The following is a 23,827-nucleotide window of genomic DNA, read 5'->3' as shown; positions in this document are numbered from 1 at the left end:
CCTTCCTTCTCAAAGTGTGGTTAAAGCTAGCAGAAATGTAGTTCACCTCGACAATGGACAGACATGGAGTGGTGACAGATTGGTCAATGTCACGTAACCCCTTCTGTATTTTCTGTTTCCCTTCTCCCAGGTAGGGAGATGTGTTGTAACTTACCTGTTTCATGTTGTGTTGGTACCTTCCCCCCTCCCCCTGCCCTTCCACATGGAATGTTCCAGTGGGAGTTCAGATTAGAATGTTGACAGTGAGACTTGGAGGAGACCAAGGTGAATGGAAATAAATGAGCTTATTCTTACCTTATTGGCTCCATCTCTTCTTGAAGATAAAGAATACAACAGAATGGTTTGTACGTAGAGTCCAATGGGGCAAGGTGGAGTTGTTTCCAGGGTGTTAAATATGACTGACAGCTTAGTGTGTTCATATTGATTAGGGAGAGAGCGATTTAAAAGACTCACAAAGAAGAGAAGAGTAGTGAAGGGTCAAATAAAAAAAAGACAAATTCACTTTTATGAATCATGATTAAGCCACCCCCTGGGTTTTTCTTCGATATCATATTTATTGATGGAGTGAATGGGAGGATAGAAGGGTAATTAAGCCTTGTCAATTAGAGAATGTCAAAATCATGTTTAAGAATGGTGGCAGAGATGTTGGTGCAGATTAGTTATGAGCACAGTTTAGAATGGGGGAAGATTTAACATAATGGAAAGTGATCCTAATGAGGGTTGCTCTATCAGACCTTCTGATGGGAAGACGGGGCAATGGAAGAATTGAGTGAGAATAAGAGGACAGTAAAACGTCCAAAGGAGTTCCAGCAAGATTAAGGGGAGCAGTTAGTGGAGAAAGTATAAGAAGGTCCATAGACAAGCAGGAGGGAGAGAGGAAACGCATTAAGGAAGAGGCTGGATTTCAGATTAGAAATCTTCTGTGTGGTAGTGTATTGTTTTTAGTTGATAGTTTCCTTAGTGAGAGAAAGGCTGTAGTGGTGGGGTCAGGGGATTAGGAGAATGGCTGTCTAGTAGGGTGATGGACTTGGTGGGACACGGTCCTTTTGGGAGAAGGTGGCTGAGAAGAGATTGTGAGAATGGTGTTAATCATAGAAGGCATAATCAAACACAGGTCAAGGTTTCAGTGTCATGGAACAGTTAGAATATAGAGGGAGGGTGCTGTGGAAGTGGAGGCACAATCACTAAGAAAAGTTTGTGCAGTCTGGTTGGAAGGAAGCATACTTGTGGAAGGAGCATAGGTGAAGAAGAGAAGAAGGAAGGGTTGTTTATGAAGATGATACTATGGATGGCTCAGGGGACTAAGCTGAGGACGCAGAGACAGTTCACACAATAGGGAGAGAGAAGCAAGATGTGCGAGTAGTAATCTGGGCCTGTATGGAAAACTAGCATGATGTACGTCTTCAGGAATAGAATGGCAAGTTGAAGGGAAAAGGGTGACAGGAGAATGTGAGAGTGTGATGAGATAAAGTTGTCAAAAGGAGAGCTCTATTGGCAAAGGGGAGGGGTGGAGAGAGGTTTGGAAGGAGGAACGGGCAAGTGAATTGGTGAGGTAAAGAGAGGTGCGTTGGGCTGTGAAAAATGTGAGGGTCTGGAGATGAACTGGTAAAAATAGAGCTGATGGGCATGAACTGAGCTATAATTTTTTTGAGGTCCCGAAAACGGGCCGAGATGATACACGCAGGTTGATATCATGATTGCAGCATGATTTTTCTATTATTCTAGTTGCTGACATGTAACTCATGCTCTTGATTCCAGAGGTCACCAGTTGCTTTCTGCATGTAACTTCGTTTAATTTTCTAATTGTTTTTGTAATTGGTCTAAGAAAAATTATGATTTTTAAGTTGTTTCTGGAGATTTCGTCTCTCTTTCCTACAAATATTTATATATGGTGCTACAGATTTAGACTGCCTTAAATCATCGGTATTGCCAGAACTTCATCCTGTAGTAAAACGGGCAGTCAACTCCCACTTCATACCATATTTTCTGTCACTGTCAACCCCACTGCAGCACCGTGAAGCAGCCTTGGAGTTCTGTAAGGATGTACAAGCAGCCAATAAACCAGATTCCTTAAATCTGCAGTGCTAAATTGAGTGGCCAATAGGATGTGAGATTGTGGACCTTAGATGATTGGCAGGTGCTTCTTTAGCATTTGTGAGGACCAGCTTCTCTGGGAAATTGGCTGTTCTATGAAATATTTGCAACAAGCATTTTCAAAGCCAGTAGGCCTTGCCTTTGGGACCTATTGCCTTTGCCAGTGGTTTTTAGCCGTGCTGTACAGCATCCTTGATGCTGTGTAGTATGGCAAAAGAAACCAACTTTAAAAAGGGTGCTATGACTGGGCCATTGCTTCATTCTGCAGGCATGCACGTCCTCAAAATGGCAGCATTTATTTTCTTTACTGAGTTTGATCAGTAATTGAAAAAGTATCTATATTACAAAAAGCATGTTTAAAGCTCAGTTGGGGAGGAGCAACACTGGAGTAAGAAGTAAAAAGTAAAACCATGGCAAGGAGGAGAAACAGTGGGTGACCGTGCAATATGGTGGGGGCAGAGAGAAGAACACAGGTGAGAAAGCAACAGGGAAAGCATATGAGAGCAAGCACAACATGGATGGGGACAGGTAGAAGCACTCGGTCAGTCGATGGAGAGTAAGATGAAGGAGATGACTGGAAAACACATGCACTCCCATGGAGTTCTTCTTAAAAAAAACATAGAAATAGTGCTTGATAAGCAAGTAGTAGAAGCATAGAAGCCAGTCAAACAAATGAGATGGTGAAGAGGCTAGCTCTATGGGCGGGTCACGCACAAGATTGAGAAGCTGAGGCACGGATTAAAAGCAAATGAGTGACAAGAATGCCAACAAATGGTAAGAAATGAGTAGGCCCTGTATGTTTTTGGTAAGCCTGTCTAGTAGGCATGACCTAAAAAGCATGGTAGCAGGAAGGGTGACAGCTCAGCAGAAATTATTCAAGAAAGACTCTGTCCTGCTTGTTACATGGGGTTACTAATGTCCTTGAAACATTAGATTGTGAGCCAATTGGCAAACCTCTAACAACACATTGTCAGATGTTAGTCTTTAGGAATCGTCTATTTGTGGGTTGAGTTTCCACCAGGATCGTAGCCCTCGCGGTGATTATTTAATCTATGCAAACTTCTAGATTTGTACCTTTGCAAACTGTCGTCATTCTGGTTTGTTCTGCTGCATGTAATATGCAGAACTTGTTTCTCGCACAAAGTGGGCGACATTTGTTTCATTCACATTTGTCTAACATATCTACATGAAATCATTTTATTAAAACTATCCATGATTTGCCAGCGCATACAGTACTGACTCCCAAGGACATTGTAATTTCCTGCTGACACCCATAGAGGCTTTTTGAGAACAGCACAACTTCGGGAAGCTCTAAAATGCGTTTGAATTGATCTTGACTATGTGTATTGTTTGGAGGAAACTGACGCACAGTTGTATGTTTTTTGGTCTTCACCGATATCAATCAATCAATCCCTTATTCATTTATTTATTTGCACGGGTCCCTTCCCAAACACAAATAGTTAGTGCAACGAGCCGGTCGAATTCAGAATCATTTACAACATGTAATAATAATCGCGTTAAACATGTATTTTCTGCGTGCCTTCTAGATCCTCTCAAAAGCTGCGATCTGATGTTTTGTGGCGCACTTTCTGTGCACGTACACCATGAGTGCATCCCATTTTGGAAGTGATTAATCTAGAGGCCTGTTGTCAGCCCTCTGAGGTCTCTCCACCTGACGTTTCTTGGAAGCTGCCCTCCCGGGTGCTGTGGAGGCTGCGGCACGGGATCACAGGGGAGATCTGTTCTTGTCTATGTTTAGTGTCTAGCCTGCCAGAAGCTTGTGCCTGCGGGCGCCACGCTCGCGCTGATACGCCACACGCTTGTAACCAACACGAAAACAATACCAGAGGATGCTCTTATCGTGGGCTGCTTGCAGAACAAGACACCACTACCTGAAAGAAAAAACTGTGCTGACGACCATTGCAAACAAGTGCGGACCTGCCCACCGCCTCGTGAGAAGGGAGAAGTGAAGAGACGCAGCACGCATGACGAGCAACAGACGAGTAAAAGATCCATTCTCGGTGGGCGGGGCCTAAAGGAGACAGGGCGGTCACCAAAAAGCCTCACTTTCTATCGGAGGCCAGCGTTTACCATAAAGGATGACGCCGGCAAATAGTAAGGATGGGCGGAGCTTCCACTCCAATTCCGAAATCAACTCGACGACAATAGATCTCGCAGAGCGAGCAGCGCATGCGCTGCTACACTGTGCGAGACCTAAAAAGGTTTCGCTGAGAATTTGCCGAGGGAAACAGTCTCTAATCTATTTGATAGAAAGGATTTGAGTAGTTTCCTGGCGGTGCCCTGGACTCCAATCTCTTGAAGCCGGTCCATCAATACGGCATGATGGGCCGTATCAAAGGCCGCTGAGAGGTCCTGCATAATCATAGCAGCTTTTTCTCCCTGGTCGAGTATAGCCCTGATTTTCTCAGTGGATTTAAGAAGAGCGGTCTCTGTGCTATGCCCCCCCCCCCCCGAAACCACACTGGGTGGGATCCAGCACCTGAGCTTCTTCCAGGAACTAAGTTGTGCATTCATGATTTAATCTGTAATGTTCGCTGGAAGTGGGAGTCTAGAGATGGGTCTAAAGTTATTAGAGTCTTTAGGATCTAGACTCGGTTTTATGAGCAGAGGCAGTATGGGTGCACTTTTCCATGTTTTGGGTAAGTACCCTTCAGCAAACATTGCATTTATGATGGAAGTCAGTGTTATTGTAACGGGCTCGGTGCTAGTTTTAGTATTGAGAGTGGGCATGGATCATATGGTGAGCCCGATTTTGCTGTAATGAGAAGCTTAAAGGTGTTTATGGCAGTAACTGGGGCAAATTTATCAAACTGTGGCAGAGAGCTTTTTCCTGAATTAAGATCTACTATGTGGGCCGACGACATCTTAATCGTTGAGCCAGTGAAAGTTGAAAAATAGCCTCAACTTTGTCGAAGAAAAATGTTGCTATTTTCTCACACAGTTCCTGGCTTGCCGGTATGTGCGGAGGGGCTGGGTATGCTAGGGTGGTTACAGTTTTAAACAGATCTTTTGTTGAGTTTTTTGCTGAGTTAATTGTTTTGGTGAAAAACTCTTGTTCAGTGTTTTTGAAGCAGCTGTTTATACTGAGCTAAGCTTAGTTTGTATTCATTTTTTTCCCTATCGTTATACTATTTCTACAGATTCTTTCAAGGTGCTTGCAGGCCAATTTTTGATCTCTTAGCTCTTGGGTATACCAAGGAGAGGATGGTCGTGCCCTATTGGGGCTGATGAGTTTCTTGGAAGCTAGCTTGTTACCTGCTGCTTCCAGCCAATTGGTAGAAGAAAAAGTGGCCTCATCTAGGTCTGTAGGTAGAACGAAAGATGTAGAGGTTAATAATTCCTGTAGTTCATTAGCTTCTACCTTATTCCATGCTCTGCTAACCAATTGTATATTTGCTGGTTTCTTCATGTGTCGGTCAGGCACGGTCAGCTCGAATAGCACTGCCTTTTGGTCTGACCAAACCAATGGGAGAATGCCCATGAATAGCAGCTGCGAGTTATTGGAAAATATACCATCTAGTGTTTGTCCTGCCTTGTGAGTGGCGCCAATGACAAGTTGCTTTAAATCAACATTTCTCATCAGGTTCAGCAGGCTTGACGTATCTGGATCAGTATGAGCTTCCAGATTAAATTTAAAATCTCCTAATATCATGTATGAGCTGGCACTGAGCTAATTTTCCAACATACTACCAGCTTGTGTTATGAACCTGCTTCTAGGGCCAGGTGGCCTGTAAATAAGGGTACCTCTAAAGGTGTGATGATGTGAGAGAGAGAGAAGCAAAAATCCAGAGCTTTGCATTCAACATTAGATGAAGAGTTAAAAGATACATTAATTGTCTTTTGGTATATAACCGCTAAGCCACCCCCTTTCTTATAAGGCCTATTTAATGTATAGCAGAGGTAATCCAGAGGTGTGGCTTTGACCAAATCCGGACTGGAGGCCTCGTTCGTCCATGATTCCCTAATAAAAGTGATGTTGATTTCCTCTTCCTCAATAAGAGAGGCACAACCAATACTGTGTTTTACCAATGATCTTGCATTGAGAAGGACACACTTCCAATCTTTTTTTATCCATGTGTCCTTTCCTGTCCCTACCTGGGTTTTGTATAGCTTGAACCTGCCGGAACTTAAGGTCCAGTAGTTTCGTGCTACAGCCAGGGCAAATCAATTGGGCGTGTGGAGGCCAGGTACCGGGTAGAATACATAGGCAATTGGAGTTTGAGTTGGTAGCATTTAAACTGTGCTATATCGAGCTCCCGTGGAGGAACCACCAAATGGACCTCTTAAAGAGAAAATAGCTTCTGCACTCTCTTCAACCTAGCCATTAACCCTGAAATATCCTGAACCTCGTGTCCCCGAAAAACTCTAATTGTAGCCCACTGAGATCTAATCGTGGAGACTGCCAGTAAGTGAAAGGAATCTCTTAGAAAATATAAAATCTTAAGTGGCTTACAAAAGACTCAAATTTTCCCCAATGCCAACTGCAGACTCTAAGTCTTCCGTCTCCTGGACTGCTGAATAGCTATAGAGACCTCCTCCAAACAACTCTGTTGCTGCAATCTTTACCTTTCAAAGTCAAGAATCCCAATTTCCAAAGAGAAAGATGCAAAAGAAGAGAACTTCTTAGAGGATTTGCAGAGTTGGGACAAAATCCAGTGAGGGTAACTTTTGAAGTTGAGGAAATCATGTCCTTCTTGGCCAAATATCTGCTATCAGCAAAACTGAGCATGAGGCTTCTTGATCGTCTTTAGTAATCACAGAATAATGGGATTGGAGGAAACATATAGAGAAGGGAATGAGACCACTGAATTGAGAATGCATTTACCCCCCATGCCTCTTATGGGGAACTAGAGAGCAAAAGTTGGAGAGCAGAGCATTATTCATCACAAAAATCCCAGCGATGGAGGTTTGAACCTGGTTGTGATCTCCTGGAATAACATGTGGCACAGAAATAAGAATCCTGAGGAAGAGAAAGAACTAGTCAGCAGCTCAGTTCACTCTCCCCAGGAAGATAACTTGCCCCTGGAGACTGGCAATTGTTGTTTGCCCATAACCCAATCTCCTGAGCAACAACTACTAATTTTGTTACTTGGGTTACCCCGCCCAGGTCATTTATGTAACAGCAGGCCACTAGATTGTCTGTTTTTACACAAACTGCCTGATGCTAAAATCATGGTGCAAAATGTAGAATGGTGCATTGAACTGCTGATAGCTTCTTCCAATTCGAATAATTGTCTGTCTCTATCCAGCTCTCTAAAAATGCTCCCCATCCTATCCTTCTGGCATCCATTGTCAGAACTAGGGTCAGGCCAGATACCCCAGGATCACCCATTTGTTCAGATTGTTTGAGGAATCAACCCGATTGTAGGGGGTCCCACATTTGGGGTAACACAAGAACCCAAGCTTTATAGTCCAATGATTTTGGGTCCCAATGAAAAAGGAGGTACTGAAGAAGAGGTTGGAGATTTGCCTTTGCCCAACACCTGCAGACAGTTTGCCATGTCCCCTAGGATTCTCACATAGTCTCCTGCAGTTGCCTTGTCCTGAGATAACATGTTCACCTGATGAGATCTCGGCTTTTGTTTTTTGCATGGAAAACTTAATTTAGTTCTGTGCTGAACTTGAGTCCCATAAATAGAAGAATCTGAACCAGCGTTGGATGTGACTCGTCCACATTCAGAAGGTATCAATGATGATGTTAAAACCCTGCTGACATTTGTATCATGCCTTCGGGAGGAAAAAAAGATTAACCAGTCATCGAGCTATGGGAATACCTGGATCCCTTACAAATGTAGCATTACCACCTACTGAGCCATTGGCTGTGTGAGTACTCTTGCACCAAGACTCACCCGATAATGATAAGTGGAAGAGGTGCTACCCCACACTAAACCACCAGAATCTCTGAAAGTTTTAATGAATAGGGATGTGCAATTATGTAGATGCCTGAACACCAGAAAATCTTTTTGAGAGATGAGAGGCTGAATCAACAGAAGAAAGAACAGCTAAAGTGACTTGTGAAGAATACACACTTTTAGTACCTTTATATTTAACACTGATTTATGTTGCCTGATGCTTTGTGTACTGAAAGCAGGATTAAATAGCATCCATGGCCTCTTTCTGCTTTCAGCTCTGGAACCATTGCAGCCGTTAAAAGTGGCAGTATTACTCCCTGCTAGAGAGTGTGGAGACAAACAGTACATTTCAGAAAAAGAGTGGACCAAAAAATCAGCTGCGTGATTGAAGATTCTCAAATCTTTGAACATTCTTTTTAGACCCCCCTCCTTTCCCCCAAGCAGACCTATTCTCAGTCATAGTCAGGATTTTCTTTGGGAGTGGAGAGGTTGAAAAGACTGGAGCCGAGATTTTTCAGTGAAGGGGCCTCATGGTCACCACCCCTACAACAAAAGAGTTGAAACAAACCTCCTGCCATTGAAGGTGAGTACGTTCATTGCACTCAGCCACAGGCACACATCCTGCCTGTTCTTTGCTGGAGAGAGCCCTAAAGGACTGATTTCCTTTGCATGACTTCACAGGGGCCTGCAGTCCTATTGAGGAGGGTGTGACAGCTATTTTTGTAGATAGCTCAAGAGGTGATAAGACAGTAATGTGAACTGTTGTGCTGGGCCCATTCTTGCAGTGGACCATCAAAGAACTAGTAAATCAGGGATGCTAGAATGCAGAGATATATTTGTAATCTATTCTTTCATGAAAGCCTAATGTCACGGATCACCAAACCAGTTTGGGTGAGACCAGCCTTGGTATTTCATGGGAGGGAAGCAATGTAAACAAGATTGTGAAATTTACTAGAGTAGCATTCTTAAAGCCTTGTTTTGAATATTTACCAGGGCCTTTGCCTTGCAGGAGAGATTGTAGTAAATTGTGAGTAGGGTAATTAAAATTAGGGTGTCATTTCTCCCCCCTTCTCTGTTAGGGGCTATACCGAATGGTGTTTCAGTTGAAAGTTTTCGATTTGGATCAGGCATTCTTCTTCTGCTTGTTCATTGCAAGGCTGGCCCACAGGTCCCTTGTCTGAGGGAAGCTATTCATGGTTGTGTGCGGCCTGTTAGCCACCGGAACTCAGAATTGTTAAGGTCCCAAGGTACAGAACAGAGCTGGACGTCTGACCAGGGATTAAAGACCATCAGAGCCACAAAGTTGTGTGATGCCGGATCTAGAAGTGGGTAGGAGACTGTTGAACTGGGGGTGGGAACGTGACCCACCCCAGCCGAGACTGCTGTGTTTTATTTTACAAAAGGGTCAGTTTAGAATGATTTCTGGGTAGTTCACTGTGCCATAAAAGAACTATTCTTGCACTGAACGTTGTGAAGATCCATTTTCGGTACTGGAAAGTGAGTGACAAAGCTAGCTGAACTGGCATTTGAAAATTAAACTCTCCTGAGGGAGGTGAGGACTTTGGAGTCAACTCAAAGGACTGGGCTGGTAGCTGAGGAGGACGCGAACGCACAAGGCTTTGGCTCTTACCGCACAGCAGTCTTTTCACCGTGGCCCCCTTTAGCATATGGGGTCATCATGTCTTGTTACCGGTCAAGGGTTTGTCCCTTTCCGCACTACACAACATATGGGGGTTTGGGAGGACAGGGAGACCCCTAGGTGAATCTTCCTTACTTATCGCATGCATCAGTGAATTCTCTGATGTCATCCGGCCGAACCTGGAAAACAGAAGAAAAACAAGCATTTGCAATGCAATCGGTCTCGCCTTTGGGAACCTATATGTATTTAGCTATGCAGCACATTAGCCTGGGTGCTGAACATCTACTGTTCTTTAAAATGGAGGGAGAGTAAGCACCAAACTGCGTGACACGCCAGGTATGGGAACACATGGAGAGAAATATTGCCTTTCAGCAGGAAATGGTATAGTCCAAAGCTCTGTTTTTAATATTAAATCGGGGCCTTTGGTGGCCATATCACTGTAAATACAAGATTTGAAAAAAATATTTTTGTCTACGGGTGCTCATGGAAGACAATTTCTATGGACTGGAATGTAGAGCATGCTAAAGTGATTCTGGTATTTTACTGACCTCTGCTGGTCGTTTTCTATCAAGACAAATAGAGGCAGTTGAACAGAAAAAAAAGTCCTTAAGCAGAAGCAGACAAGTCCTAGGGCTGATCTCCAGAGTCCACATAGTACATACACATATAAGTATATAATAAGTACATACTAAAGTATATACAAGAGGTCTCAAATGCTCGACCTAAACACACAAAGGGGAAAGAAGGAGGATGAGAAAGACTTAAGTACCGTCACAAAGGGAGACAGCAGGAACCAGCAAGAGGAATAAACGAGCCAAGGGTGTCAGGTACTGGATTAAAGAGTCCTGGGGTGGTTTCGATTCTAGAGAACCTGGTATTCGGCCCGCCGACATTTATTTAATAGGGCTTCCGAGCAGAGCTTTGGGCACCGGTGCTCATTATTTGACAAATTAAGCACTGACGCATCTGAAAAATACTTTTCCTTCGACGATGCACACAGCCAATGATTTCATTAGTGTGTCCATGGAGGATATCTTTAAGTATAGCTGTGTGTCATCTGCATACATGTGGTAAACAAGATCCACTTGTTTGAGGATCTCTGTCAGAGGTTCCATATAAAGGTTAAAGAGTTAGATGGGGTATTAATCATCGAGGTGCTCAGAGTCTGACCGGGGACACGTTCGATAGTGCCCCACCCAATTTGATAAGTTGATATTGATTATGTAGAATTGTGCTGAACCATTTTAGTATGTTTCCTGTCAGACCAGTTCTGCATTCTAGTAACTCTGAAAGATTGTTGTGACTGACATTCTTGAACACGGAGGAAAGATTGAGGAGGATGAATAGGTGGGAGTTGTTCCTGTCCAGGATTGTGATTGCGTCGTTCATGACGAGTAGAATGGCTGCTACTGTACTGTGTCTTGGTCTAAATCCAGATTGGAACTTGTTGAACAAGCTGAACTGTTCAATTTGCTGGCAAAGTTGGTTTTGTACACATTTTTCAAATAGTTTCTCAAGAAATGGGATGTTTGACACAGAGTGAAAATTGTTTAGGTCTATCGGACTGGTAGTTATTTTTTCCAGGAGAGGTGTCCCTTGCCCCATCTTCAAGAAATCTGGCATTGTGCCTTCGGTTCGTGATGATTTTACGATATACACCCAGAGTGTATAGAAAAGTTAGCTGAGATCCTTTATGATTTCAGAGGGGATTGGTTCTTAGAAATGCCAGGTTGGTTTCACTGATGTTAAGGTATTATGGATTTCATCATTGTTGAGGGTTTTGAATTTGCTCCATGTAGCCTCATTTTTATTCTTATTGGAATCATTGTCAGTTTGAGCCTTCTCAAGTTAAATGCATTGTAGTATTTTGGTAGATGGCATTATCTGAAGGTAAATATTTCCAAGAGTAATGTGATGGTATTTAGTAGGCATAAAAAAAAGAGGCCATATCTTTTGGAGTCTTGAAATTATGAAGTTATAGAACGTTATTCAACACATTTGAGAGTCTTCAATGGATGGCACATGATGTATACAATAGAGATTGCATAACTCTGCTTGTTTCATTATAGGAATTCTGGGAACATAAATACCAATAGCTGCTAATTACTAACGTCCAATCAAGTGATCAGAAGCCATTGGAGGTGGTGGGTAGGTTGGTGGTGCCACTTTGGTGGATGTGCCGATCTGCCATCAGCTCCCCCTGTGCCAGATAGTTTATTTTTATTTCTTGCTGAAATACCAGATATGGAGCTGTTTTCTCCTTGTAGTACAGATGGAAGGAATATTCCCTGCCTGTGCATGACAAAGGTAATTCATTTTTCCTGGAAACAACATTGAATGGCATACCGAGATAGTCATTTTCAATGTGAACAAAAGTTTTTGCCTGGCCACACCATAATAAAATAAGATGAAAATACAGAATATAGGATTTTAAACATATTAAGTGCCAGATTCTAGACCTGCTAGAATCTCAAAATATCAGTAAGCAGCCAATGTTTTTCTCTTAGAAAGGGAATTTTCTCAGCAGGCCCTGCTTATCTGCCCTCTTCCTTTGTGCAGGGTCTTCTGCTCCGTATGCCACCATCTTGGCAAACATTTGGCGAGGGTTAGTTTGGTAAATGTCAAACAGGAGACCTTGGTGTAGTGCAGTAATTTTCGATGAAGCGAACAAGGTATGTTTTGAGATCAGTGGGTCATGCAATAGCTTGTAAGGTAGTTTATGAATGATTGTGAGTTGACAAAGGGCCATGTGTGAAAGTTGTGATGCAATCAGTTTGTGGTTTTGTTATCTGTTTGTAAAGTTCAAATGTCTGTTAGGAGTAACAAATATTCTATATAACAAGATGGCAAATAATAATAGACAACTGGGAAGCCAAAAGAGTGGCAAATTAGAGGATTCACATTTTATCGCCTGGCAGTCACCCTCTATTGACATACATTTGTATTAATTTGTGGAACTATTAAAACAAATCCATCTCTTTTTCTTTTCTTCAGTGAGTCACGAGTGTTCCCTATGAAACTACTATTCTAATAGTCAACACTCCATTTGTTGACATGGCGTCCCACAAGCAGCAGAAGCTCCTGCGTTATCTGGAGGAGGGCAGCGTGCTCAAGCTGAAGGCCTACTTGCAGAAGCACCGGGGCATGGACCTCAATTTTGCTTTTCGCAAGGGACGCACCCCCCTCCACCTGGCCTGTACCCTGGAGGATGATGCCGTGGTGCGCCTGCTGCTGAAGTACAGTGCCGACCCCTTGCACCAGGACCACCATGGCAACACAGCTCTGCATTTGGCTGCCAAGGTGGCCGCAGCCAAAGGGAAGAGAGGTAAGGCACTGGCATGCAGTCCATCCAGCTAAACGTCCTTTAATCAACTTGTGAAACTCGTGCATAAGGTTCTTCACTTCATGTTGGTGGTGAGCAGTAATCTGTAACTATATTATTTGGTTGGCTGTTCCTTTTTTTTGTAATTCTGGAAACAGTAAGGTTTGCTGGTCCTAACATAGACGGAGTAGCAGCAAAAGTTTCTGACGAAACTCAAATGTGTGTTTTTCTCCTTTTAGTATATGAAGATTTGGTTGTCCTGCTGCAGAGAGACAGCCCTGGCGCAATGAATGTAGCCAATCATGCTGGGAAGACGCCTGAAGACCTATTACGGGGAAAGAAGGATGAGAAGGTATGTCTTTAGAAAGTCTGAGCATCTTCATTGGAAGAGGAGTCCTGGGAAGACCAGTAGTGTTGGGAGTAAGAAGGCATTTTCTTGAGTTGCCCTCCACAGAACACATGGAAAAGACCCAAATGTCTGCCAAAATAGCGCACAATTGAGTAGCTCTCTTCTGATTTTCTCCCATGCCCGCAACAACTTCTTTTCCCCCACACCAACATTCCAACATTCCAACACCTATATCCTTTCTGTTTTTCTCCGCTGCATACACATTTTTGTTCACTTAAGTACCACCCAATCAAGCTTCTAGCAACCATATCTCCTCTCCTGCCATTTCTAGCATGGTCATTTGATCTTCCATGCAGGCCTTCCTGCTTCTGTGTTCTAGCCTTGTCATGAACCGTCTAAGCACTTGAAATGTCAAACAGGTTTGGATTTTGAGACATACAGCGTAAGGCTATACGCATATCATGCACACAGGCCAATATAGCCACTGTCACCAATTTAGACAAAGTCCAACAAGTACAGCGACACCAATGCATGCGGATCTACAAACATAAGCATCAGTGCACAGAGAGAAACAGACTTAACTTTGTTCATTCAGGGACACAGAGCATCGTGCATCAGAGGAGCAAGGGTCACTAGGTGAGGTGTGTTGGAGGAAACTTACTGAAGTGCACTGGGGGAGTGCCAGTGTGCATATGCGGGGAGCAGTGGGATGAGCAACCTCCAGGGAGCACCAGCTGATGTGCCTCCAGGGTGCACAGGTTGACCTGTGCAAGGGAGCACTGATTTTGTGCACCAAGGAAATACCAGGCGATGTAGAGGTAACAAGCATCTGCCCGTATGCATTATGAGACCATATGGTGATGTGCAGCAGGTGCACACTAATGTGCATTGGCTGTGCATAGTGATTACAAAAAGGGAGAACATGTCGATGTGTCTCGTCATATGGCCTTTTTCAGTGAGTGATGCCCCCAGCTTTACTTTATAAGGATATTGAAAGTCACAGAATGGTTTCATGGCCATATAGTGGTATAAGGCTGAAAGCAGATTTCCTTTAAAAGTTCATGGAATTTGGCGGTGACTTACAGTATCCTTTTCATGTATGGCAGAGAGTATTTTATTCCATATAACTCAAGGTCATTCACACTTTCCATAAACTGCTTAAATCCTTGATGCCTTGCTCCTTCATATGAAAGAGATGGTAAGGCTGCAGAAATGAGGCATAAATGCAGAATCTTTAGTGTTCAATTTAACTCATCAAAGATATCAGTTTATTGTGAATCAGATTACACACACTGTAGCTCAGAATGTGTAGCAACATGCAGAAAGTTATTATTTCTCTTGAAATGACCAACATCAGTGCTTCCCTAACCTTTTAGAACCACAATCAAATTTTTTAGAAACACACACTTTTGTGTGCCCTACCTACATTAATGGACGTGACGTAGGGTGATTTTTTAAGGTAATGACAGCAATTGTTTGGAAATGTCACAATCTTGACCACACCTTTCGATATCACACTGTAGCCAGCATAATGATTTGACCCAAAAAGGCATAACTTCCCTCCCATACCATACAGCTTATGTATCAAACAGGAGGGTGTCATGACCCTTTAGGGATCAAATGTAATGTCATCAAAGGTATTTCCACCAACTGTATGTATATTTGTAAATTACTGCGTAGTATTAAGTAGTGTGTGTAATACATGTACTTTTCCTCTTCTTAAAAAAAAGCACAGACTAGGCAGTCATGTATTGAGTGTTATTATTGTGTGCCAGTGAATAGTGATTACTAGCCAACACCACCTCCTGTGAGTCCCTTGGACTGCTCCACTTCGCTACCCTGAGAGAGTCAAGCGCTACAATGAGGTGCTGGATTTCCAGTGAGGGGATAATTGTGGACCTATGGTTTGCGCAGACCTCACATACTGCACAACTAATAGCCTTGTTTCCTTACAGTAAGGTATGGTTATAATATTTCACTTTACATTAAAAAAACCTCAGAGGAATTAACTTTATAAAAGGTTTGTGACATTACAGTTTAGCAGCAAATGTCAGTTAAAATGTTACATTTTAAACTGAAAAAACACCAAAATTCACCAGTTACAGTTAACTGAAGTAACTGTAACTCACACTTCGCCCTGCTTATTGCCTCACATATTACGTTATGATATGTCTATGACATCACTGATGACATCTGAAATGGCATCATTGAGGACAATATTGTGCATGGTACGAGTTATAGTTACTTTAGTTAAGTATGACTGGTGAATTTCAGTGATTTATTTTTAGTTTAAAATATATTTTCGCCTAACTATAACATCACTTTAACCTTTGCGTTTTTTCATTGAAAAGATGTGTGTGTGTGTGTATATATATATTTATATATATATCATGTGATCAAGCTCCCTGCGTGGAGTGAAACGCGTCATGGAGGGCACTGGTCTTATGATTTATTGACATTTAATTCTTTGGGAGTAATAAATACCTGCTTCATCCATTCTTTGCTGATTTTTTCTGGAGGAAAAAGGCCCGTACCTTCATGTTTCTGCTAAAGTGAAGAGCAGAGAAGGACTGTTTCTATATATATATATATATATATATATCTACATTATCTACTGGCGGTCGCCAGTAGATAGTTATAGTTAGGACCGTGTTTCCATAGGAAATCCGCAACATTCTATTTGGAATAACTTTGGCGCCGGTTGACAAATCCTCGCGAAATTTTCAAAATAGGTGGGGCGCTCCGCTCCGCTCCTACCCTGAAAGTCTCGGGGGGAGTCGCCAAGCGGGGGCTGAGAAAAAAGGGGGTCCCAAAACATGTTTTCCCCATGCAATTTTCCATAGGGACCTTTAGTCCAAGGTACAGCCCGAACGGCTGAACAGAATTACTTGAAATTTGGCAAAGAGGTAGTCCTCAGCTCAGGGAGGTGCCTTTTGCATATATGGAGTCAATCTGTTCAGTAGTTCCTGAGAAAATCAAAAGTAAAATCATATATATATCTGGGCGGAGCCTAACCACACATCTCATCCTGAGATCTGATTGGCTGTCAGCACTTCATCCAAGAAGTGTTGGCAGCCATCTTGGGACCAATATACATGATAGCACCTCATTAAAAAGCATTGCAGTTAATAGAAGGTTTTAAGACTTTAGTTACATTATAAATCATTTGTTGATGGTACCATACTCATTTAAGGATTTGTGGTGTGTTCTAAGGTGATTTTACCATGTGAAAAAGCCTTCTGCTGTGATATCACGAACCATGTTTTAGAGAAAACTATTTTCTCATGCTTTTCCCACAGAGGTTTGGAAGGTGATCTATAAGCTAAACTGAGAGCATATTTTCTGTAAATTCACATTATTTTTCTCAGTCATGTGAGAATGAAATCTGACATTCTCAGCAAAACATGTACATCCAACAAGGGCAGAGACTGTCAGTTGATTCCTTTGTGTTCTACTGCAGCTTCCCAGAGTGTTCTAAAGAACAACTAGAGCGCTAACAGTCTTACTTATGACAAAAGTATGGCACACCTGAAGCCATCTTGATTGGAATAAAGTGGTAACACTTAAAACATTTAATTTACAAAGGAACAAAATGAGGGGGTTCATTTTGCCATATCAATTATGATTAGTGCTGCAGAAAGAAAAACACATTTTGACTTCTGAAATCCTCTTTTATTTCATAAAAAAATTCTGACATGCAGACTGAAACATGCACTTTCAATACCAGCGGCAGATTTGCCTGGTGAGCAGTAGCTTTACTACAGTGATCTAATGAGCAACTAGAGTGCTAACATTCAGAATTTATGGAAAATATGTGACACATCTGAATGCCTTCTTGATGGAATCAAAGTAAAAAACTGAAAGTATTTCCTACTGAGGAGACTGCAGTAAATGAGGAAATTAGGAAACTTCATAACAAATAAATCTCCCAAGATGGCCACCAGAGACAAAAGAGCCCAAATGTAGCCCAAATATCACCCAGATGTAGCCCAAATGTAGCCCAATGACAGAACGTCGCAGAGTGTTCTTAAGATCAACTAGAGCGCTTACTGTCTTACTTATGACAAAAGTATGGCATACCTGAAGCCATCTTGATTGGAATAAACTGGTAACACTTAAAACATTTAATTTAAAAAGGAACACAATGAGGGGGTTCATTTTGCCATAGAAATTATGATTAGTGCTGAAGAAAGAAAAATTAGGGCATATTTTGAGTGACTTCTCAAATCCTCTTCTATTTCATTAAAAAAATTCTGATATGCAGACTGAAACATGCACTTCTAATACTAGCAGCAGACTTCCGTGGTGAGCAGTAGCTTTACTACAGGGATCTAATGAGCAACTAGAGTGCTAACATTCAGAATTTATGGCAAATATGTGACATATCTGAATACCTTCTTGATGGAATCAAAGTAAAAAACTGAAAGCATTTCCTACTGAGGAGACTGCAGTAAATGAGGAAATTAGGAAACTTCATAACAAATAAATCTCCTAAAATGGCCACCAGAGACAAAAGAGCCAAAATGTAACCCAAATATCAACCAAATGTAGCCCAATGACAGAAGTGTGCAAAACACTTATTTTTTGTGTATTCGCAGTTTTATATTGTGCAGACTTGTCAGGTATTGGAGTGCTTTACATGAGCATTGGTTACATCACACAAGATCAAATTCATTTTGGTTGTAGACATGGGGAGATTAAGTGATTTGACCAGAATCACAGAATGTTGTGCTGAAGCAGAAACTCCAACCTGGTTCCCCAGTTGCAAAGTCTGCAGCTCTGGAAGTAACACCACACCCTGTCCCCTTGGATGCAACATTTAATCAAGTGGTCAACTGGATAAAAAAACTAAGATTACAAATAATTTAAAAGTTCTTTGTCGCTATTTGAAAACTCAGAAAATATGTCCTCATTTTAGTTTTTTAGAGCACTAACAATAATTTTGATGCAAATAAGACCATCTCATATATGTAATTTCTAAAGGAAATGCTCTAGGCATTACAGTTTTGATTACATCAAGATGATGTCAGGCGTTCCACACTTTTGTAATAAATATAGAATGTTAGCAATCTAGTTGTTCATTGGGATACTGTTGAGAGGCAGAGGCCAGGGGCACGGACTCTGAAAATTGAAGGCAGGTAGGAGAGTGCAGAGGCAACAATTTGACCACACTAGGCAGGCAGGAAGGGCAGTGGCAGCACAACAGACTATGGAGGGCAGTGGAAAGGGGGGCAGGGGCTACAAACCAACAATACAGGACTGGCAAGAGAGGCTGTGGTGATGTAATAGACCATTGTGGGTAGAAGGAAGAGGCAGTGGTCATACAACCATACATGCCAACAGACCCGTTTCAGCCCGGAAACGTCCAATGTTTTTAAGCTCAAATGGGCTTTACTTGATCTGGTTCCTGTCTACAATCTTCTCTTTTTCAATGTAACTCAAAGGGAAAATCAATACCCCAGATTTATTTCAAAATCTCCCTCTTACCAAGTTCAAAATGTTCGCAAGTATGGTACATTGGATCATGGTAGGCAGGAGGAATTGGGGTAGGGACATGGACTCGGAGAACAGAGGACAGGAGGGACATTGAGAGGTGCACCAAACTGACCCTACAGGGCAGGCATCAGGGTTTGCAGCAGCACAATACACCACACAGGGCATGCGGGACGGGAGTGCAGCACAACAATCCATAGAAAGCAATAGGGAGGGGACAGGACCATGCACATGGACAACAGACAACAGAGGGGAAAGAGGCAATGGTAGCTAGCTGACCATAATGGACAGACAGGAGAGAAAGCTGCAGCATAACAGACCATAAAGGGCAGGAGGGACGGATCAGGTGCATTACAATGGAACCGACAAGCCAGGAAGGAGGGAATAGAGGTCTGCACATGGAAACAGAGGGCTGGGGGCAAGGGGGCAGGGCAGGAGCAGCAAGATGACCATGGAGGTCAGGCAGGATGGGCACTAGAAACAAGACACACCATGGAGAGCAACCGTGAGACTGATGGCATACACACAGACCATGGAGGGAAGGTGGGAGGGGGTCAGGAGCAGCTAGCTGACCACACAGGGAAGGTGGGAGGGGCCATGGCAGCACAGAACCCCATGCATGGCAAGCGGAAGGGTTAGTGGCAGCACAATGGCTATGATGGGCAAGAAGGAGGGTGCAGGGGCATGCACAAAGGACCATGGAGGATAGAAGGGAGGGTCAGGACCTGGCCACAGACAAGAGAGTTCAGGGGAAGGGGCCTCACAACAGACCGCGCGGGGCCGGCAGGAGGAGCAGTTGCAGCACAACAGACCAGGGAGGGCAGAAGGGTGTGGCAGTAAAATGGACCATGAAGGACAGGAGGAAGGGGATAGGGGCATGGCATGTGGACAGGCAGGGTGGACGTGGCAGGGACAGGTTACAGTCATCTTACAATGCTAGGCCGGTGGGAGGGGAGTGGCAGCTCAACAGAACACTCAGAGTAGATAGGAGTGGCAGGTCCATGGAACATGGTGGTCAAAAAGGATGGAGCAGGGGCATGCACAAAGACATCGGAGGGCAGGGGGAAGGAGAATAGGGGCAGCAAGCTAAGCACAGAGGCTAAGCAGGAGGTCAATGATTGCCCATAGAATTGGGCAATGGAGGGCAGGAGGAGTGGACTGGTACATCATGCTAAATGGAGGGCAGTGGCAGCACATCAGACCATGCATGGCAGGAGGGAGGAGGCTAGTCCATGGATTCAGACAACATAGGATAGGGAGGAGGTGGATGGGGCAGCAAGCTAACTGTTCATAGAAGGTGGGTATTAGGAACTTTATTGTTTTTAAAATGTGTGTCTGTGCGAACTACTTAAAATATGAACAAGTATGCAGCATAATCTCACTTTTATTCAGGAAGAAGAGGACGTTTGGGACTGTGACTCCGGGCTCACTTGGCAGAAACATCCACTGACCTTCCACCCCCCATCGCAAAATGTAATGCCCGTGAAAAGGGTAGGTGGACGCAGTGTTATATAGAACATAGTCCTGAGAGCACGATTGAAAATGAAAACTAGATATAGTATATGGTATAAACTATGCACCAAAAAGTGTGATATAAGATGAACCGGGGCGTGAAATATAATATGCAATACATTGTGCGCAATGACAGATTCATTGGAGAGCGCGAGATTTATTTATTTATTTTTATTTATTTATTTAAGCTTGTACCGCGCACAGCTACCCACAATGGGTTTCCCGGCGCCAGGGATAGACTGTAGAAGAAAAGAGAATGTCACCTTGACTTAAGGCCTCTGCCGACTATTGGTCACGCTTAGTAAAGAGCAGGGTCTTCAAAGCCTTACGGAAGCGGAGTAAGTTGGTCTCAGATTTTAATGCCAATGGGAGGGAGTTCCAGTATTTAGGACCAAGAGTGGAAAAGGAGCGGCCTCCCATTTTTGCCAGCTTCCATCTTGGTACTGTGAAATTGCCAATGTCCGATGACCTTAATGAGCGCAGGGGTCTATAGGGTTTTACCAGCCCCTGAACATATACTGGGGCGCTACCCTGCTTAGCCTTGAACATATAGCAGAGTGCCTTGAATTTAACGCGTTCTGGGATGCTTAACCAATGGAGGTCACGCAAAGCGGCAGTGGCTGAGGTGCGTCTGGGGACATTCTTTAGCAGGCGCGCGGCCGCATTTTGCACCACCTGCAGCACATGTATAGTAGCTTTATCTGCGCCCAAATAGAGAATGTTGCCATAGTCCAGGCGTGATGTTACAAGTGCCTGGACTACAGTTCTGCGAGAGGAGAGGGGGAGCATCCACAAAATCTTGTGAAGCCATCGCAAGGTTGAAAAGCAGATGGCTGAGACCTTAGTAGCCTGTTGTCTCATAGTTAGCCTGTCGTCAGTAATGACGCCCAGGTTGCGAACTGCCGTAGATGGTGTAGGCGCATTTCCCAGTTCGATGGGCCAATGGCGAGGACCCCAAAGATGTTTGTTCTGTCCCAGAATGACCACCTCGGTCTTCTCCCCATTCAGCTTGAGACAATTTCTCCGCATCCAGTCGGCCACAAGAGTGAGGCCCGACTTGAGTGCGGAGATGTTGTTTACGTCTCTCCCTGACAAGGAGAAGACAATCTGGGTGTCATCTGCGTAGGAAAACAGGGTTAGCCCAGCTTGTTCGACTATGGTTGCCAAGGGTTTAACATAAATATTAAATAATAAAGGGCTAAGAATTGAGCCCTGGGGGACGCCACGGGTGGAAGGACAAATGGCGGAGGCAGCTTTAGAAGAAAACACTTGGAAGCTTCGGTCACTAAGGAAAGACGCCAGCCAGGCCAAGGCCTGGCCTGCCACACCTAGAGATTTCAGAGAGTCAATGAGGATGGAATGTGACACGGTGTCGAAAGCTGCGCTCAAATCCAGCAGGATGAGCGCCATGGTGTTTCCCTGATCGACACCGTGCCTAAGACTCTCTGTCACCCCCAGGAGGGCTGTCACGGTTGAGTGCCTAGGCCGAAAGCCCGACTGAGAAGGATGGAGAAATCCAGTGTTTTCAACCAGTTTGGAGAGCTGAGAATTTATATGTCTCTCCAATATCTTTGAGAAAATTGGCAACAAAGATATAGGGCGAAAGTTAGCAGGATTTGAAGGATCTGCACCCTGTTTTTTTAATAACGGTACAACCATGGCGTGTTTCCAAGGTTGTGGGACATGGGCCTCGCTCAGAGAAGCGTTGAGTAATTTAATGATGGGGGGATGAGTGAGGGGGTCTAATTGTTTTAATATTTTGGCCGGGAGAGCATCCTGTGGGGAGCCCGATCTCACACTATTTAAACAGGAGAGGAAAGAAATGGCGTCTAAGGGCTGCCAAGTAGTGACTACTGCATCAGTGTCATTGTTTTCCAATTTTTGGACTATGTCAAGGGCAGTGTACATAGTACCTGGAGGTGTAGTGAAATTTTCATAGATAAGATCAACTTTATCTATGAAGTAATCCGCTAAGGACTGACACTGAATGCCATCAAGTGCCGGGGGAGGAGGGATCGAGTTAGCACCAGTCAATTTTTTGACAACAGAGAATAGCACCTTTGGGCAGTTTTGTGCATCAGTCACAGTTTTCCTTGTGTAGTCTGCTTTAGCAGTTTTACAACTGTAGTGGTATTTTTTTAAGGCTTCTTTATATGTGGCTTTACGTGAAGGAGAGTAGCCTTGTCTCCATTTACGCTCCAAGGTCTTACAATGTGAGCGGAGGCTTTTAAGTTGTTCCGAATACCATGGAGCAGGAGGGTGGTGTGAAAATGCGGGCTTTGATGTCATTGGAAGCGCTGTATTGACTGCAGTGGTTAGCCAGAGTTCAGTGGCGCAATTGAGAGCGGCAGTTGGTAGTTCAACACAAGGAAGTGTTTTGATCAGTAGTTTATTGAGTTCTGGCAAGTTAATCTTCCCCCAATTCCGAACTGGCCGCGTAGTTTCCACCTCAGGTCTTATTACTGTATCAGCCATGTCATAAGAGAAGGGGACAGCTAAGTGGTCGGACCAGGTGATTTGTAGGGCTTCACGAGAACAATCTAGGGACAGGTTAGATAGGATCGGGTCCAGTAAGTGACCGGCACAATGAGTGGGACCTGTGTTTAGAAGTTGAAGGTTAAAAGCTTCCAGAATAGGGAGAAGCTGATTCCTATTAGGACACTCATGGTCGTCAAAATGTATGTTTAGGTCCCCTAAGATTGTGAAATTAGGCGCTTTAAGCAGTACTGGGGCTAGGAAGTCCGGTAACGATGTTATCCAAGGGCTCGCTGTCCCAGGGGGACGGTATACCGGCGAGATAGCACAGGCACTAGCGCTTGCTATGTGATATGCGCCTTGGAGTGTAATATGCACAGGGCAGTGTTGTGTAACCTAAGTAGTCTCTAAAGTTGTAATATAAAATATGTGCTGGGTAGTGTAACATTGCATATGCACTGTGACAAAGATATGGATCCCAGATTGTAATTAGTATGGCATAGCGCTGTGCTTTATAACATAGGCATCGAGGAAGGCACGTTAGATGGGGCAATATAACCCGTGCGAAGGCAAGTGTGGCATGACATATTCACGGGGTGGTGTTACAGTGCACATGGGCTAGAGAGTGCCATAGCATAAGCACTAGATGGTGGAATACAACATAGAGGTGTGTGACACTCGGCAGGCAATGGTGGGTGTAACACAGCATTGGGCTCAGCCAGGAGCACGCTGTGACTCTCAAGTGAGGTTTGTCTCCTTTCCAGAGAGTAAAATTAAAAGTATTACACATCCGGCGGTGGATGTGTGTTTTATTAACCGTGAGGGGGTTTCTTGCATAGTTTGGTCGAATTTTTGTCGAATCCCCTTTGAATGGCTTGGTGTGCATGTGTATTAAATGTGCCCGTCAATAGCTACCCATGTTTGTATAAATAAACGACAAGGGTGTCTACTTGGAGAGTACCTACCAGCGGGGGCGTCGGGATTAGGCACGGTAGGGTGTCAGACGTGTCAGAGCTTCACTAGCGGTGTGAATACATTCTACGTGGATTCATTGTATGCATAGTCGCCTT

General features: G+C 43.7%; 1 pseudogene; it reads left to right on the top strand.

The window, feature by feature from the left end:
* The first annotated feature begins 12,660 nt into the window (after positions 1–12,660).
* Positions 12,661–23,827, top strand: part of LOC146771971 (NF-kappa-B inhibitor-like protein 1) — an 86,127-nt pseudogene continuing 74,960 nt past the window's right edge.

Source organism: Triturus cristatus, unplaced genomic scaffold, assembly GCF_964204655.1.
Source record: "Triturus cristatus unplaced genomic scaffold, aTriCri1.1 SCAFFOLD_118, whole genome shotgun sequence".
Classification (NCBI taxonomy): domain Eukaryota; kingdom Metazoa; phylum Chordata; class Amphibia; order Caudata; family Salamandridae; genus Triturus; species Triturus cristatus.
This window is presented reverse-complemented; position numbering and strand designations above follow the sequence as displayed.